Raw genomic sequence first — 18,847 nt, 5'->3', positions numbered from 1 at the left:
TCCATCATCCACCTTCCATAGGAGTTAATCCTAAAGGACTGTTAACCTTAAAAATGTACATGTATCTGTAGACATATGTTCAGGTATCATCTTTGCGTCGCTACACAGAGGAGAAAAAGTCAAAGATGTCATTTCCCACTGTCTCCAGGCTTTCGCAGCCTGGGGACTTCCTAAACAACTTAAAAAGGACAATGGCCCTGCTTATACTTCAACCTCCTTTAACCAATTTCTCACTAAATTTGAAATAACTCTAACCACAGGTATATCTTATAACCCACAAGGACAAGGTATTGTTGAATGTGCACATTTCACTCTCAAAAATACTCTTTATAAACAAAAAGGGGGAATAGGGGAGACCTTCAGGTTCCCTAAAGATAAACTTTCTCTTTGCCTCTTTATTTAAAATTTTTAAACTCTGGATAATGAGGGTCGCTGTGCCACTGAGAGACATGGCAATCATAAATAACATGATGGAGCGACGGTAAAATGGAAGGATGTTCTTACTGGACAATGGAATGGCCCAGACCCAGTGCTTTACTGGAGCCGTGGCTTGGTTTGTGTGTTTCCACAGGATAAAACATCACCTATCTGCGTTCCTGAACGGCTGACTCGACCAGTGGCAATCCTACCAACTGTCGGGGTACCACGGACCCCACCCTAGTCTGGCACTGAGCCAGGGTGGCCCAGTTTGCAACATCGAGGACCTCAGTCTGGGGCCCCTGGTTTGCAACAAACAGCTAACTGCTGACTCATGCTCGCTGCGTGCCCTCTTGTTGCCCTTATTGTATTACATTGTTATCATGCTCTCCCCACATGCTCAGTAACTCTGATTGGCTGCTGTATATGAGGTGATTCTTGTAACTGCCTAGAGACTGATCTCAGGCTGACTCTGATTGGCTTATGCTTGCTATATAACCCAGACACTTCCTCGAATAAAGAGCATTGTTTGTTGGGCATTGTTCGTCGTTCATTGTTGGTCTTTGTCTTTTGGGCTTTTTTGTTCGTGTGAAAAAGAAGCGTACGCGTTATCATTGCCTCCGCTGGCGGAGGGCGGTGATAAGTGGTGCCGAAACCCGGGAAACTGAAAACTTTATAAAGAAAACAAGGTAAGATATTTTAAAATTTTTTAACAAGTTAAACCGGTTATAAAAAGGTCAAAAAATAAACAGGTGAAAGGCAGCCTTGAAAGGCAGCCTTGACGTTCGCGGTACGCGACTATCCAGAAGCAAAAGTAAACAGGTGAAAGGCAGCCTTGACGTTCGCGGTACGCGACTATCCGGACTAAGCGAAAGGCGGTCCATATTAAAGTGAAAGTAGCACGCGAAAGGCGGCTACCTGGACTAAGCGAAAGGCGGTCCACATTAAAGGTATTAAAGTGAAGGTAGCACGCGAAAGGCGGCTACACCCTGGAAAGGCGGTTCAAGGACTAGATAAGCACGTGGAACGCAGCTTACATTGTACAAGATGGGGTCTGAAAAATCAAAAGTTCGTATGCAACAACCCTTACAGGAACTGCTTAAGGCCAATGGTACACCTTTAAAAATTAAAACTGCTAGAACATTTTTAGATACAATAGAGAAGGTAGCTCCTTGGTTTTTAGATGAAGGATTATTAAATATTCCACAGTGGGAATATCTTGGAGAGGATCTTCATAGGGCAGATCGACAAGATCCACTGCCTGATGGAACTATGGCTATATGGTCTTTAGTGAGAGGGTGTCTAGACACAAATAAGGACAAATTTGATGAGCCCTTTACAGAGGGAAGTCAAGTTTTAGAGGAGATAAAAGAGGAACGCTCATGCCGTTCACAAAAAACACAAGATTCGGGAAGTAACTCTGAAGGGGAACTATCAGGATAGGAATTAGCTAAATATGTTAAAAAATGGACGCTCAAGGAGGAACGCTCTTTGACACCTACTGCGCCTCCTGAGCCTCCTCCTCCGCCACCTTTAGAAAAAACGCAGAGGGAGTGGAGTCATTTGGGATCAGCAGCGTATCCTGTTTTTGAAGATCCTCAAAATCAAAGATATCATCAGACATTAGATTTTAAACATGTTAAACAGTTAAAAGAGGCAGTCAGTACATACGGTCCACAGGCTGCTTTTACGATCGCCCTAGTAGAAACCATATCCAGTTTAAATTTGACACCCCAGGACTGGATTAATTTGACAAGAGCCACTCTTTCCGGTGGGCAATATCTTATGTGGAAGACGTCTTGGCAAGAGATATCTTCAGATACTGCCAGGCGTAATGCAGCTGCAGGTAATCCTCAATGGAACTTAGACATGCTCATGGGCACAGGTCCTTATGATAATTTACAAGCTCAAATACAGTATCATCCAGGAGCATATGCACAAGTGGCTACTGCTGCTACTAGGGCGTGGAAGACATTACAAGGCACTGGTGACTTGCAGGGTCAATTGTCTAAAGTCATTCAAGGCAGCAATGAACCTTATGCAGATTTTGTGGATAGATTGATTCAAACAGCCTCTCGCATCTTTGGAGATGCAGATCAAGCTATGCCTCTTATAAAACAATTGGCATATGAACAAGCCAACAAATGGTGCAAAGAGGCTATAAGGCCATGGAAAAGTAAAGATCTTTCAACATACCTAAAGGTGTGTAGGGATATTAATGATGCTACTGGTCAGGGCAATGTATTTGCCGCTGCCATAGAAAGACAAAGTCAAGTACTAGCGGCAGCCATTTCTCAGGCCCAGTCTAATCCACCCAACAAAAAGACCGGATTATTTTTCATCAGGCCATGACCGCCCTAGAGGCTGGCAGTTCCCCTCAAGTTTGGCTTTCTATGCTGGACCGGTAGTCAATGACGGGTAATGAAGGAGGTAGCCATGTACCAACCTAAGACAGAAGCTGTAGCATGCTCTACAGTCTTTGATGACGGGTAAGGACATGAGCTGACCCCTCAACCTAAGACAGGCACGGTCTCAAGCCTTTTCTTTTAATAAAGGAAAGGGGGAGCTGTCGGGGTACTGCGGACCCCACCCTAGTCTGGCACTGAGCCGGGGTGGCCCAGTTTGCAACATCGAGGACCTCAGTCTGGGGCCCCTGGCTTGCAACAAACAGCTAACTGCTGACTCATGCTCACTGCGTGCCCTCTTGTTGCCCTTATTGTATTACATTGTTATCATGCTCTCCCCACATGCTCAGTAACTCTGATTGGCTGCTGTATATGAGGTGATTCTTGTAACTGCCTAGAGACTGATCTCAGGCTGACTCTGATTGGCTTATGCTTGCTATATAACCCAGACACTTCCTCGAATAAAGAGCATTGTTTGTTGGGCATTGTTCGTCGTTCATTGTTCGTCGTTCGTTGGTCTTTGTCTTTTGGGCTTTTTTGTTCGTGTGAAAAAGAAGCGTACGCGTTATCATTGCCTCCGCCGGCGGAGGGCGGTGATAACCAACAAGTAATTCGGATCAACAAAATGAAGACGTCAAAGACACTCCTGACGATCATGCTATTGACAGTCTTTCACCCCTTAGCCACGCTTTCTTTTCGCCTGTAAGAGTTGCTCAGGCCAAAGGACATGAGAAAGTTAAATGGTAGGAGAGGGTTAACTAAAAAAGCCAGAAAATGGCCCAGAAAAGATAATGTAACCCCCACCTGCATCTTGTTGTAGTTTTGTGACTAAGACAGATAAGGAGCTGAGCTCCGGAGCTAATCTTGTGTAAACATCACCAAATTGCTAGTAAATCAGGAGCTAACCTTGAACAAACATCACCAAATTGCTAGTAAAACCATAAATTTGCCCACCCAAGAAAACTGCAAAAAACTGCTTGTTTGCTTGCCGTTATAAAAGGCCACTGTACTTTGGCTCAGGGCTCTCTGCCTCTGTCCTGCTGTAAGAACATGTAGTGGGCCCCAGCATGCTTGGACAATAAACCCTGTGCGTGTTGCATGAGAAGGTCTCTTGGAGTCTTCCTTTGTGGGCAGTGGGTGCCACGACCCTAACACGCCCAGGTGAAAATGATTCTACATTTCAAGAATACATAAAAAACTCAACAGGAGATGCTGTTTTACTTTTAGGATGGGTACCTCGCAGACATAATGCTACAGGAACTACTTTCAAAATCCCTAGAATCTTCCCTTCTTGTAATCCTAAACACAGTACACCTCCTATAATGACAGGTTGTCAACATGCAGGACCAGCGACTCCTGTACAAAATGGATTTTTTTTCACTCCCAATTTCACTTCTTTCACTGCTAATGATAACTTCACTAATAATGATGTTCAATTAGGCATGAAACCCCTTTGACAATTGGATGCTTTTCACTGCAGCTTCAGGATATACTAACGTACAATCTTTTTTTAGTCTCTTAGGAGGGGCATTTCGGCTATGTACTTGGAACTCCTCTACATGGACAAACAGTTCTAGGTTCACTGGTGCTGCCTCACAATCTACGTGTACCAGAAATATTACCTTTCCACCTACCCCAGTTTGTGTGTCCCCCCTTTTTTATGTTTTTAATTTCGTCTCTTCTCAATTGCACCTCAAGCAAATGCGTATCTTCCTACCTGTTCCAGTCTCTGTTACAGATACAGAACTGCCAGTACTACTATCTAGAGGCAAGAGAGATTTTGCCATCACAGCAGCTGTGGTCACTGCAATAGTGGTTTCTGCAACAGCAGCACTAGCAACTGCCATACCTGCAGCAAAAGCAGTCAATCACTTGGCCAAAAATACAGCTACAATCTTACAGACTCAAGAAGCTCTAAACAACCATTTTAAGGCAGGCATACTCCTTGTAAATCAAAGAGTGGACTTACTACAAGGAAAAGTGGATATCTTGCAAGAACTTTTGGGACTGGGATGTGTTTATCCTTTAAGAGCAGTGTGTGTCACCCCTATTGCTTATAATAACCTTAGCTCTGCGACTATGTTATCTAAAAATCTCTCTGTCTACCTTACTGGCAATTGGTCATCTACGTTTGATAATTTAACCAGTCAGCTACGAGCTGAAATACTCAGAGTCAATGCCACCAGGGTTCAAGTTGAAAGCCCTGGGATTGACAAAACAGTGGACTGAAACAGTAGCTGTTCTGATTATTATCTGCTTAGGGATAGCCTATGTTATACGCAGCCAGATCAGAGCTCCCCAAGATGCCCGACGTCATGGATGGGCTATAGTACAGGCTTTGACAGCCATTGAGACAGGCACATCCCCTCAAGTATGGCTAAGCATGCTGGACCAGTAGTCAATGACGGGTAAGATCCATGGAAATGCATACTGACCTAAGATAGGGTTCTGACGCCTGGAGGTCAGAATTCCAATGACGGGTAAGGATGTAATTTGCCATGGACAACCTAAGACAGGCATGGTCCCAAGTCATCTTTTCTTTATTTAAAGAATAAGGGGGAGATGTCAGGGGCAGGCTCTGAAGGCCCCAGAGCCGCATCCTGGCCTGATCTCTAAGATGGTGCCTGGCAGCTTGCCAGACATAGCTGCACTCATAAACAAGTTTTAGGAAGTAACTCTGGTTGGCTGTTGTACATGAGGCGATCCTGGTATCTGCCTGGAGACTGTTCCTTGATAGGCTGACTTTCCTGGTAGTCTACTCTCTGATAGGCTGATGTTCTCAATATAAGTCGGAGACTTGTGGAATAAACCCCTTTTGGTTCCTGTGATCAAGAAGAGCGTATGCGTTGTGATTGTCCCCGCGGGCGGTGGGCGATCATACACCAGGCTCCCTGAACTGCCACCAGGGGTGCTCGCCACAACTGGCAATAGGCGACCCACAGCCTGGAGGCAGGTCTGAGCTGCCCGCGGAGAAGGGGCGGCTTGGGGTGACTGAGAGGGCGGTGGTCACCTTCAGGGAGGGTGAGACTTCTACCTTTGCCAGCGTCCTTTTGTGCAGCACAGAACTACAATGAGCAGGGAGGAAACAGTGCCGGCGGGCCGCAGCTCTGCTGCTTGAGCTGTTGACTGGAAACTTAACCTGGACTTTCGCTGGGGTCCAGAATCACTACCTCATTGAGCACCCTTCAAGCCTAGAGTCCCGTTATTACTTCTGGAGGGAAGTTCTTGTCCTGGTCCCCGAGGATCTGTCCAAAAGTTAGCACATGCCCACAAAACCATTTATGGCTCTCGCTTGGGTATCCTGCCACCGCAAGCAAAGAAGCTATCTCACTTGTTTGGAAATGGTTATTTACTGTTCTCCTTTCCATTTCTTTGTGATTGTTTCAAAGCAAAGGAATTTTTTTCTACGTGGGAAACAAAAGCCTCTAAAAATTCATTTTAAGATATGATGTTTTGGGTAGATGTTGTGAGCCTATAATACATCTCTGTAAGTTGTACTATTCTTAATCAACTAATAAATTTTTGCCAGACTAGTAATTGAGCCTGGAATCTATGCTAATTAAGGTTTCTTACACAGGTCTGTAGCCCTTCCTTTTTCTCTCTCAGTCTCACTCTCTCACTCTCTCTCCCTTTCTTTCTCTATTTTTCTCTCTCCTTGGCTAATCTCCTCTCTTTGTGTGGGTCTGGAATCCACGTGTGCTCTACCACTTGTTCCATTCCCTTTCCTACTGGTGTTTACATATGTATGTTTTCTTTTTAAACTTTGAAGTAGGTATCCCTTAATTTGCCCTGCTTGCCCTGAACTTTCTATTTTCTTCCCTCAGTGCCCCAGAGTCACAGTACAGCTGGATGCCACCTTACCCTAAGCACACACTCTAAAGCTGAGCCCAGCAACATGCAATTAGTTGTTTTTACAGTACTTACTGAGTGTCTGCATTGTGCATGCTGGTTATTGGATATTCAACCAAAGAGAATAGATATCATTTGTTTGCCTCACAGGGGGATACCTGTCCCTTATGCTCATGACCCAGTTACCTGTGGCAGAAGGATCAGAATAACCAAACCATCCTTTGCAAATAAACAGGCTGGGTGTCAATATAAAATGAAAAATTCTCAGGAATATAGACCATTGCTTACTTATCATATGTGACTGCTTGGGATCAATCATCAATAACATGAACAACAGAAATCAATGAAATAATATAAAATGAAATAAAATCAATAAAGTAAAAAGTGAGTCTTAAAGATACAACAGAGACACAGTACTGGAGTGATTTGTCGAATTTAGAAGACTATATGCTGTAGGAGTGTTGGCCAAATCATGAAAACATATACTAAGTGTGGAGGCAGACAAGCAAGGAGAGAACTGAGACACAAAAGAAAACTTGAGAAAGTCACCTTTCTGATGGGATGAGGGGCAGTGAAGAAGAAGAGCACCACACAGTGAGATCAGAGAGGCTGAAGAGGGAGGGTGAAGCTCAAGAAACCAGAGTCCCTCTCAGGAGGGTGTGGCATATCATATACAGCCTACTATGCTAGAGAATTCCAGTAGAGGTCTACTGAATAAAAGGGACAAGAGAGGAGGTAGGGGAGAATGTTTCTTGGCTAGAAAGTGAAAGAGTATTTACTCACACCTGTTGTCACTGCAGAGCCTGTTTTCAGAAGTTGCTAAGACTGACAAAGTTAGATGGTACAGGTGCTTCTTCACGTGGCAGCCATCAAGGATGCTGTCTGGTTCATTTCTTGGTGGCCCACAGTGAGACATGCCACAGCATGGCTGACCCTTTGGGGGGAAGCAGTGAAATCTGTGTGAAGGAGAGGGCTGCTCCTGGAGCCAACCTGCTACTCACTCAGGCCATTCATGGCCCCTACATGAGAGTTAGTCCCAAACTATTTGCACTAGGGCTACACATGAGTGGACCCAATACTCAAGGTCATTACCAAGGCATATTGCAATGACAGCAAGAGACCTTGTTCAAAAGAAAAATCCAATCTGGTTCCTAGGCCACACAGCAAGGGAATGAAGGTATCCAACCATGGCATTTTCTGATTCCACTTTGATTTTGATGCTGAATGTCATTGCTAAGTCCTCCACATCCTGCCAGGTATCTTGCCACCTCTGGGTTGGGATGAATTTCAGCATCTGGACAGGACTGGTCAAACACCTCTGATCACATTCCTGAGCACTCCCCTGTCTTTCACAAGAAAGGATTTAGGGAATACTCCTGGGTGAGCTGAGAAATGTGTCAACTTTTCCAAAGTTCATGGTCAATAGAACCAAGGTCAGCCCTGATCTCTCCTCTGACAGAAAACTGTGCCTTGAGATACCCCCATTCCTCACAACAGAATTGGTGATGGAGGCAGGAAATGGTTGTATCTCAGAGGAATTTGGATGAGATTAAGGAAACCAGAACCTGAACTCCAAGTTCACAGCTTAGGGATCAACGTGTTCAGATCATCATTTCTTTCAGAATCTGCAGAGTCTTTGTTCTGTTTTGGAGCACTATGTAAAGATCAGAGTGGAGCAATTAGGAGTCACTTGCCCAGGAGTGGCCCAAAGAGAGAAAATATGTTCAACTGTCCCTTTTAACTTCAGGTTTGAAATTAGTGATATGGATACTGACTGAACTTCTGCCTATTGCATGTTCCATGTGGTATGCAGAGGCTGCTCCAGGGCTCTCTCTCCTGATTGAAGAAAAGTAGTGGGATAGGGAATGTTATTACCTAAGGCTGTGAAATGTATGCCTGTCTGTAGGTGTAGGACATAAGAGGACAGAATTTTCCATTCCTTCGAGCTCTAGCAGCTTAGAACAGGAGGACCATTTCCCTTTTGCAAATGGAATGCAACATCAGGGTGCATAAGCCCATCACCATTCTGAGTTGCTGGTCTTCCTTCTGCTGATCCCTCCCTAGCTGCCATTCTCCTGCACATTCCAAAGAACCATCTTGCAGACAGCTTTGCCCTGTGCTGGCAGTCCTCCCACATGGGTCATTTTGCATGTGAGTATTGTTCTTCAAGTCTTTCCTGTCCACTGGCCTCTCATGTGCTTCTCACTTTTGCGGTAATGACACGAGCAGACACTTTGCTGTCTGTGCTCTGTGAGTCTCCTTGGAAGGTTAGCAAATTCTTGAAGTTGCACAGGAGGAAGGATAATCATCAGCTCCTTGTGTCCCATTAATCAGTGAGCACAGGGTATTCAGTAAACATGCTTTCGGTTCATGAGTACCTCTGCCAAGAGTGGCCTCCTGTTCCCACACCATTTCTCAAAATTGAATAGTCTCTTCTTCCTGCTCAGTTCCTCAGATATTAAATCAAGAAGGTCTTCTGAGATGATGCTTTGTTCATACTGCTGGAGTATGTTTCTTTGATTTGGAAGAATAAGAGGAAACTCTGCCTTAAACTGTACCCAAACTGTACCCAAAACAAATGGAAGTGACTTGCTTCCACTCTGAAAGAAGCAATGTTGCCTTCCCCTAAAGACATGGAGAATGGGAACTCCACCCACTAGGTGATGACCATGCTCTGGGACAGATGTTTGGCCAGTTCCCACACTCCTTGCATCTTGGTATGCTTTGTGCACCTGTGGATTTTAAAACCCTAATATTTTCACCTAAGTGAGGCACTTAGAACTGGAAGCAGAGAAATGTGGTATCTCTGAGAGTTCGTGGGGGACAGGAGCGCTGTCTGCTCCCACACCAACTTGTCCAACAAAGTTCTATAATCTCAGCAGTGATCCTGCTGGGGGGCTATGGAGCCAGACAGAAAGGAGACCTCTCATAACTGCAAGTTGTAAGTGATAAGCCATGACCTTGCTGCTTTCTGCTCCTTAGACACCAGATGCTGATGTGATACCACTCAGTGGGCAGGGAGCAACAGGTGTGGGGTTCAAGGCTGCTGTAGTGTTTGGGATCCCTTGTACTGTAGTCACATCCTACGATGGGAAGGGACATTGGAACCATTCAAAATGTCAAAAGAAGCCATTGGCAGGTCTAAGGCAAAGGGAGGCTCTCTCTGAAAATCAGACCCTACTCTCTTCCAGTGGAGCACATTGGGATTCAGTGCCAAGAGGGGTTGACTTACCCTCTCACACCGTGGAATTCAGATCATGGTAGAGTTGCATGTCATCCTTTGTCCCTCGCCTTCCTAAGTTGTGTCATCTGTACGAATGTGCATTACAAAATAAGGATTCCCGCATCAGCATTTCTCAGGCAGACATGTATGAATGCATGGCCACATACACCTGCTGACAACCTGAAAAGCAGATGGTGCAAGGATCTTAGGGAACATGTTGGGAAGCTCTGGGGGCCCTGTGACGCACCATGACTTCTTCAGGGTCACACATGTGCTAAAAAGAGGAGATGTGTCTGAAAAGGCTCTGTCTGCCCAAACCAGGACAGCTGGCTATGCCTGGGTCCTTCTGAGCCCAGATGCAAAGAGTTTTGGTAGAGCTGTGTCCACTTGGGCATAGTTCATGGAAGATGGGAGCAGCCAGAACCCCAGGGGGCCTTTGGAACCATGTTGTGTGAGAAAGAGACTCAGGGAAAAAGTCCCCCAGGAAGTGACCTCACTTCCTTGGCCATGGAATGTATGGAACTTGGAACCCTAGTAGCTAGGCACCAACAGTCCTCATACAGTCCCAGTCCACTCACTTCTGCTGAGACGGCAAGCACAGACTTCTCATTGAAAAGTCTCAGTGAGACATGGCTTCTCATTGTTTCCCCATTTTTCCATGCTCAGGCCTCAGGAAAGCCCTGAGTAGGGGCCTTTCAAGAGTCCGGAGGTGCTGGGTTAGTGCTAGGTCACCAAGACTCTGGCGATCATGTCCAAAGCGACCAGAGATGAGACAGGACAGACCATTGCAGGTGAGCAAAGGCAAGCCTGCCTCTGGGATTCCTCTGTGGAGAGTCCCTGACCCTCACTGTGTGTGTGTGTGTGTGTGTGTGTGTGTGTGTGTGTGTGTGTTTGATGTTGACTGAGAAGATGGAGTGAAAAACATTTGTTCTGTGTACACATGACTATCTGGCAGGGAGTCGTTTTGGTGATGACTACTGTTTTCATGTTGAAATGTTGCTCTTTCACCCGGAAAACTAGGGAGGACACAAAGCATCGAGAGTGGACGTGTCTGGTCTAGTGGACACCTTCGTAGGTCTTGTACAACAGCAGCTCAAGATTGAGCTGGAGACTTCCCGGCAGAGGGGGAACCCCTCCTGGCTCCTTGAGTTTTTGTGTACACACGAAAATGTGACCAGTTCCCAGAAAGTGCTGAAGTTGCTGAGTCAAAGGTGTGTGCCACCTCTAAGCCCTGGAACATGGCCATCGTGTGGCATGGTGTTGGCCATGCTGGGTATCTCTCTGAACCTCAGACAGGTCTGTGGAAAGTAGTGTTTTGAGAGGAGAACCCTGCTGGTCTATTTAGAAGTCCACGTAGGAGGAGCCTTTGGAGTGTTTGCCTCAGACCCAATTCTGTGGCACAGGCTGCCAAGGACTCTCGGCTTCTACTGTGGGCCTGTCCCTTCCTCTGTGAGGAAGTTTTCTGCCTTGGACCAAACAGCACTGAGGCCTCAGGGAAGCAGCTTTCACATTTGGGAAAGAGTAAGGGGATTGTATCTGGGTGGGCCCCTGACCAAATGGAACCCAAACAGGGATGGTTAGGGTGAAGTGGGGGGCCCTGACCTGGAGATAGATAGGAAGGGTGCATGGGTTCAATCAAGATTCGATGTATGTATATGAAGACCCTATATTGCAAGCATTAACCTATCATTGAGGATGCAGTGCAGAGAAACCTGCCAGACTTGAGAGCTTTCTATATTGTCAGGAAGTTAGTCAAGCCCACCAGGCATGTAGGTAGATGAGGGGCACAGGTTGTTACAGGTGAAACCCACTTTTCCCTTTATAGCTATGACAATTTCCAGCCAGACCTGGTGGAGGAGAACCTTGGAGGACAGCAGTGAGTGGATTTGGGTTTAGAGGGTGGCCTCCTGACTCCACAGGGATACACCTGGGTGACCTTTGTTGAGGAGGGCTGGGCCAAATCCAGGTCCCAACTTTGTGTGACTTCCAGCAGAAGGCTGAGGTCTGGTGCTTCCCTGTAGAAAGAAAGAAGAGAGCTGTGGTGGGATTCTGGGTATCCAAGGAATGGTGGAGGGACTGGGGACTCAAGCCGGGCCCTGTGTGGATCAATGCCCACATAGCCCACCCCAGCCATGATCGTCCATGCTTTTCCATATTGAGGTGAGACTGCAGGTGTGGGGAGCAGGTTACACACACGCAGGCCTCACAGGTTTCCTCTACTTGCCCTTCTGCATGTGACCTACTCAGTCACCCTTTGGGAATCCCATCATTCACGGGTCCTTGGCAGGTTCCAATTAAGAGAGAGGTCCAACCCCTCACGGCTCCCTGCCTCACTCTAAACTCCCCAGGGCCTTGTGTTCCATCATTGAGACATGGTTACACCTATACCCACAAGATTTTGTGGGGTCTCCGGACAACCTGAATATTCTCAGGAGCTTCCTGCATCTCATCAAGTGGAAGGCAGAGGTGACCTCCCATGTCCAAGGCCTGCACACACAGCTGGAGAACACAGAAGCCAGTGAGTCTGAGGCCTCCGATGAGGGGCCTGGGATGGATCACTGAATGTGTGCGCCAAGGAAACCATGCTTGTCGACTGGCAGCTGGCCTGTGGTCTCCGCCAGACAAGTGTGACCTCTTGGAGCTGGGGATGCCTACTCTGGGAAGACATTCTGCTGTGGGGATAGGGGTTAGGCTACTCTCAGAGAGAGGACTCATCTGGGAATTGGACCAGATTCAGGGAAAGGCAGCCACCTTGCGGGTGTTTTCTCCTTCAGCCGCCTCTGCTGGCAGCAAGATCAATCTCATGCAGCAGTATGCCAGAGACTCCAGGTAGAAAAGCACTCAGGACAGCACCACTCCACCTCTGCTGGAGGTTGGCACTACCCTGTGGCAACCACGCCCTGGCCCCTGTGGCACCCTCCCATTTTGAGCTCCTGAAGAGTTCACAGCACCACATCCCCCACCATGTCTCTTTCCCCTCCTCTCTCAATTTGCCCCATTTTGGTTTTAGCACTATTATGTTGTTTCATGATAGAGGATGGCACTGTAAGTTTGTAAGTAATAAAATTTGATGTTGAGTGATGTGAAGTTGCATGCTCCATCTGTTCACCTGACTGTTTCACCTCCAACACTGTGGGGCTGTTGATGGAGCTTCCAGTATTGCACATGGTTTCTCTGGGGGAGGATACAAACAGACCATCCTGGAGGAGGTAGAGAGAGGCCCCTCAGTATTGGGCAGAGGTGACTGCCAGAAGGAAGGAGAATTCCAAGTCACCGGAAGGTGCTGCCTTCCCTGGTGCAAGGCCCCTGATGACCATGGACTTGGAAACCAGAATCAGACACCACACTTTGATTAATAAATTGGGTCTCACGTAGGCCTCCTGTTCTCACATGTTCAGTAGGACTGCAGCCCCTATCTGGGTGGCATGAATCCCAAATGATTGCGATGGCATGTGGAATTCCCCAGCCAACACTGTCTCTAAGGCTCTGTGCACACATTATTGATACCATGAAAAGAAACGATATGCAAATTGAAGAGCTCACAAGGTCATGATGATTGGAGACACTACCTTCTCCTCTAGGCATTTACACCATCATGGTTACTTTTTCAAAAGTAAATTTTCCTTTTTCTTGCAGTCGTGTGGAAGGAACCCAGCGTGCAGTACCACAGCGCTCCTTCCACAACACGTTTTGTTTGTTTATTTTGAGAGGAACCTGCTACATTGCCAAAACTGACTTGCAAACATAGACCCTCCTGCCTGGATCATTCAGGATGCTGACATGAAGGGTGTGTGCCCCCAGTCCCAACTACATTGCTCTACTGACAGGACTGCAGCCGATTTCCACAGAGTTGGAGGGTAGAATCTCAGTGTTGAAGTCCGAATCTAAAGAATTTGCATGCATTTGATCTTGGTAATGTCCTGGACACAAACCCACAGAGGGCACCATGTGCAAGAGACCCTCTTAGGAGTAGGCCTTGGGTAGCCACCATTCAAAGACCCTGGAACTTCAGAAACCTAGGTTATGTGTACCTGAATCAGGGTGAGCTGCTGTCAGTAGAGCCCTCTCCTGCTATAGTGCAGTTCTGTTTACATGCTTAGGAAGGGAGGCGCCCCAGCAGAGCTCACCCTGACACGGGTTCTGCAAGAAGGTAACGTCCTTCATACTGCCCTAGAAACAGGTGCCAGCACTCAGGACACTGGATATCACAGGAATCAGGAGGGGGTTTTCAGATGGTTTGCAGTCACACAGGGAGGTGATCTGAATGTGGGACCTCAACTGAGGGAAATGAAAACCCACTCCTAAAACTCAGAGGATGTATTGGCTTTTGCTTTATCGCTAAGCACTGTCTTTTAAACAGACCGTCATTGATTTACTTGACATTGTGGAGGGTCAGCAATATAGAGTCAATGGCACTGGCTATTGTGCTTTGTGCTAGATTTGCTGCAACTCAGTAGGCCTCACCTGTGTGTGAGCAGTGAACTGGTGGGATGTCTGGGGCCCTCCAACCTCAAGGGCCTTGTAGAGGGTGACTGTGTTGAGGATGTTGTCTCATCACACAAGTTCACCGTCATCCACTAGTGAGATAGTCTGGACTCATTTACATGGTGCCACAAGGATTGCAGAGTAGCAAAGAGTCAAAACCCAGGGTTCCCGTGCTTTCCAAACACTATGATCAAGAAAACAGGTGTGGCAGTGCTCACCTGGAAGGCCCCCCACTGGAGAAACTGGGAGGTCAGGATTGCACACTGAAGGCCACGCTCTTCAGTTAGTGAGACCTGGTCCCACTAATTTCAACAACACATGAACTGTAGATGTAGCTCAGGGAGACAGCATCCTGGGTTCAATCATCAGTACTGGAAAAACAGAACACACCCCCTATGCTTCCAAAGGCCAAACTACTTGGGAACCTAAGGCTTCATGGAGCATCACCAGTTCCAGGCCAGTCTTGACAATTTTCATAACTCTTGCTAAAAAAGGTAAAGAAACAGTGTGGAAGATGAACCTCACCACTAGAGTAAACTTGGGTCAGAACATTTCCAGTTCTTCAAAACTAGAACATTAAAATACATTTCTTCTCCTTTAGTAAAATCTTCATATTCATGCCAAATTTAAGAAGTTGAGCAGTAAACACAGATACCTTTGATAAATAACACCTGATTCTTTACTTCTGAATATCCAATGTTGGAAAAGAGTCCATCTCATGATTTCTTGGCATTCCCTGTGCCCGCCTCCCCACCACCCCTGACTTGGGCCCACTCATCTGGAGAAATAATTTTCAGAAAGAAAGTTCAAATGACTAACACTGTGTAAGGCTCTCCCTAGGTTAGGTCTACCTTTATCCTCAGGTTCACGCCCTGGTCTTGATCCCGCTGATTTTAATTAATAAATAAAGGAAATACCACGAGATCCCTTGCACCTTCTGTCCTCCACAGGCAAAGATGCACGCTTGCCACTTCTTGTAGTTTTCCACCAGGTGATGGCTATGGTGCCTCCTTCACCAACTGGCCACACCCAGGCCTGGTCTTGCACACCAGCACCTGCCAGAAGGAAAACTATGCAGATGGAAGAGAGGAAGGCAGGCTGAGATTATCTATGTGCATTTGAACCTATTTACATATGGACTCACTTTACACCCTCAGCCTAGAGTTAATCCTGGTAGCTCTACCCTGCTTATCAGTCTCGAGAATAAGATTCTTTTTTTTTTTAAATATTTAAAGGACATATAAAAAATGCGTCCGGTATTGCAATCAAAAGAGAAACTGACAGTCGTGAGGCTGCTGCCCAGGCATGAGGAGAGATAGATCATCCTGCAGAGGTCACAGCGACTGCAGCATCCCCTGAGCAGTCCAGGCCAGGTCTAGCCACTGGTGGAGCCCAGGGTCAGGGGCCCTAAGCTTCAGGGCCTCGCCACAAGGCCCACTGAACCGCCGCCAGGGGCGCTCGCCGCAACCCGCAGTAGGCGGCCCACAGCCCAGAGGCGGGTCTGAGCTGCCAGCTGAGAAGACTCGGCTTGGGGTGACTGACAGGGCGGGGGCCGCCTCCGAGGAGGGCGAGACTCGCACCTTCCCCCGCGCCCTTTGGCGCAGCACAGGACTGCAGGCGGCCCCGAGGCCCCGGTGCCGGCCGCCAGCAGCACTGCAGCTCGAGCTGTTGATGGGCAACGGACTCGGACTCTGAGCTGGGGCCGAGCATCCTGCGTCACTGAGCACGCGCCCAGCCTGGACTCCTGGAGGGACCTCCTTCTCCTGCTCGCGGGGGTCTGTCCAGCACTGAGCACATGCCCACACCGCCAATCAGGGGTCCCGCTTGGGTTTCCGGCCACAGCACAAGAGGATGCTCTCTCACCTGCCTGAAAAGGCTTTCGTGCTCCTTTGCTCTTCATTTCCTTGCGATTGCTTCAAGGCAATGGGATAGTTTTCTGTGTGGAAACCAAGAGCCTGTGAAAGTTTATCTGAAAATATGATATTTGGGAGAGATGTTGTGAGCCTCTCCACTACCTCTGTAAGTTGTTCTCTTCTTATTTAATGAATTAATATATTTTTGCCATGCTAGTAATTGAACCGAGGGCCTGATGCTCCTATCCTGGTTAAGGTTTCTTACACTGACCTGTATCTCTTTCCTTCCCTCTCTCTCTCTGTGTCTCTGACTCTCTCTTTCTCTGTATGTTTTGCTGTCTCTCTGTCTGTACTCCTCTCTCTGTGTGGGTCTGGAATCCAAGTGTGCTCTACCACTTTGCTCCATTCCCCTTCTTAGTGATATCTACATATATATCATTTGTCTTAAATTTTGTAGTAGGTTTCTCTTAGTGTGGCTGCCTCGCCCTGAACTTTCCATTTCCTTCCCTCAGCTTCCCATAGTCACAGTAAGGTTTGATGCTACCTCACCCTGAACACACACTCTAAAGCTGAGCCCAGCAACATGAAGTTAGTTGTTTTTACAGTACTTAGTGTGTGTCTGCATTGTGCATGCTGGTTATTGGATATTGAATCAAAGAGATTGGCTATCATTCCTTTGCCCTGCAGGGTGATACCTGTCTCTCTCTTATGCTATGACCTTGTTAGCTGTGGCAGTAGGGCCATAAGACCCAGGCCATCCTTGACAAATGAACAGGCTGGCTATCAATATAAAAATGAAAAATCCTTGGGACTATAGACTGTGGCTGACCTATCTTATGTGACGACTTGGGATCAATCCTCAATAACATGAACAACAGAAATCAATGAAATCATAGAAAATAAAATGAAATGAAATAAAGTAAAAAAAAAAACAAGGAATAAAGATACAGCAGAGACACAGTATTGGAATGATTTTCCAATTTTAGAAGCCTGTATTCTGGGGGTGGGTCGGCCAAATCATGAAAACATATACTAAGTGTGGAGGCAGACAAGCAAGGAGAGAACTGAGACACAAAAGAAAACTTGAGAAAGTCACCTTTCTGACGGGATGAGTGGCACTGAAGAAGAAGAGCACCACACAGTGAGATCAGAGAGGCTGAAAAGGGAGGGTGAAGGGCAAGAAAGCAGAGTCCCTCTCAGCAGGATGTGCCCTATCACACAGCCTGCTATGTGCTAGAGAATTCCAGTAGAGGTCTACTGAATAAAAAGGACAAGAGAGGAGGAAGAGAAGGATTCTTTGTGGCTAGGAAGTGGCAGAGTATTTACTCATACCTGTTGTCACTGCAGAGCCTGTTTTCAGAAGTTGCTAAAATTGACAGAGTTAGATGGTACAGGGGCTTCTTCACATGGCAGCCATCAAGGATGCTGTCTGGTTCATTTCTCAGTGGCCCACAGTGAGACATGCCACAGCATGGCTGATCCTTTAGGTGGAAGCTATGCAATCTCTATGAAAGAGAGGGCTGCTTCTGAGCCAACCTGCTACTCACTCAGGCCATTCATGGCCCCTACGTGAGAGTTAGTCCCAAACTCTCTGCCCTAAACTGTACCCAAAACAAATGGGAGTGGCTAGCTGCCACCCTGAAAGAAGTAATGTTATCTTTCCCTGAAGACTTGGAGAATGGGACCTCCACTCATTAGGTGACGATCATGCTCTTGGAAAAACTCTTGGCCAGTTCCCATCCTTCTTGCATCTTGCTGTTTTGTGCATTGTGAATTTTAAAACCCAAATGTTTACACCTAAGTGAGGCACTTAGAAATGGAACCAGAGAAATGCATGGGTCCTGGCTCTCTGCCCACTACTACAACAAATTTTCCCACAAAACTCTAGAATCCAGTCATGCCACCCTGCTATGGGGCTATGGGGCCAGACAGAAAGGAGACTTCCCATGACTCCAAGTTGCAGGTGATAGGCCATGACCCTTGCTGATTTCTGTTTGTTAGAAACCAGGTACTGATGTGAAATCACTTAGTGGGCAGGGAGCAACAGGTGTGGGGATCAAGGCTGCTGTGGTGTTTGGGATCCCTTGTAGTGTAGCCACATTCTACAATGGGAATGGACATTGGGACAATTCAAAATGTCTCAGAAAGTCATTGGCAGGTGTAAGAAAAAAGAAGGCTCTCTCTGAAAATCAGCCCCTACACACTGAGAATCATGGCCAAGAGAGCAGTTGACTTACCCCCTCTCACTGTGGGACTCAGATCATGGCAGAGTTGCATGTCATCCTTTGTCCCTCACCTTCCTATGTTGTAGCTTGTGTATGTTTGTGCATTAGAAACACATGACTCCAGCATAAGTGTTTCCCAGGGAACCCATGTAGGTATATATGGGAACATACACCTGAAGACAACCTCAAAGGCAGATGGTACAAGGATTCCTAGGCAACATGTTGGGAAGCTCTGGAGAGCATGTGAGGCACCATCTTTTTTCAGAGTCAAACACATGTTCAGAGGAGGAGATGGGTCTGAACAGATTCTGCCTCTCCAAGCCAGGAGAGGTGGCTATACTGAGTCTTTCTGAGGACCAGATCCACCTTGTGTTGGTAGAACTGTGTCCA

The sequence above is a fragment of the Sciurus carolinensis genome, chromosome 4 (genome assembly GCF_902686445.1).
Source record: "Sciurus carolinensis chromosome 4, mSciCar1.2, whole genome shotgun sequence".
Lineage (NCBI taxonomy): Eukaryota > Metazoa > Chordata > Mammalia > Rodentia > Sciuridae > Sciurus > Sciurus carolinensis.
Note: the sequence above shows the minus strand (reverse complement) of the source record.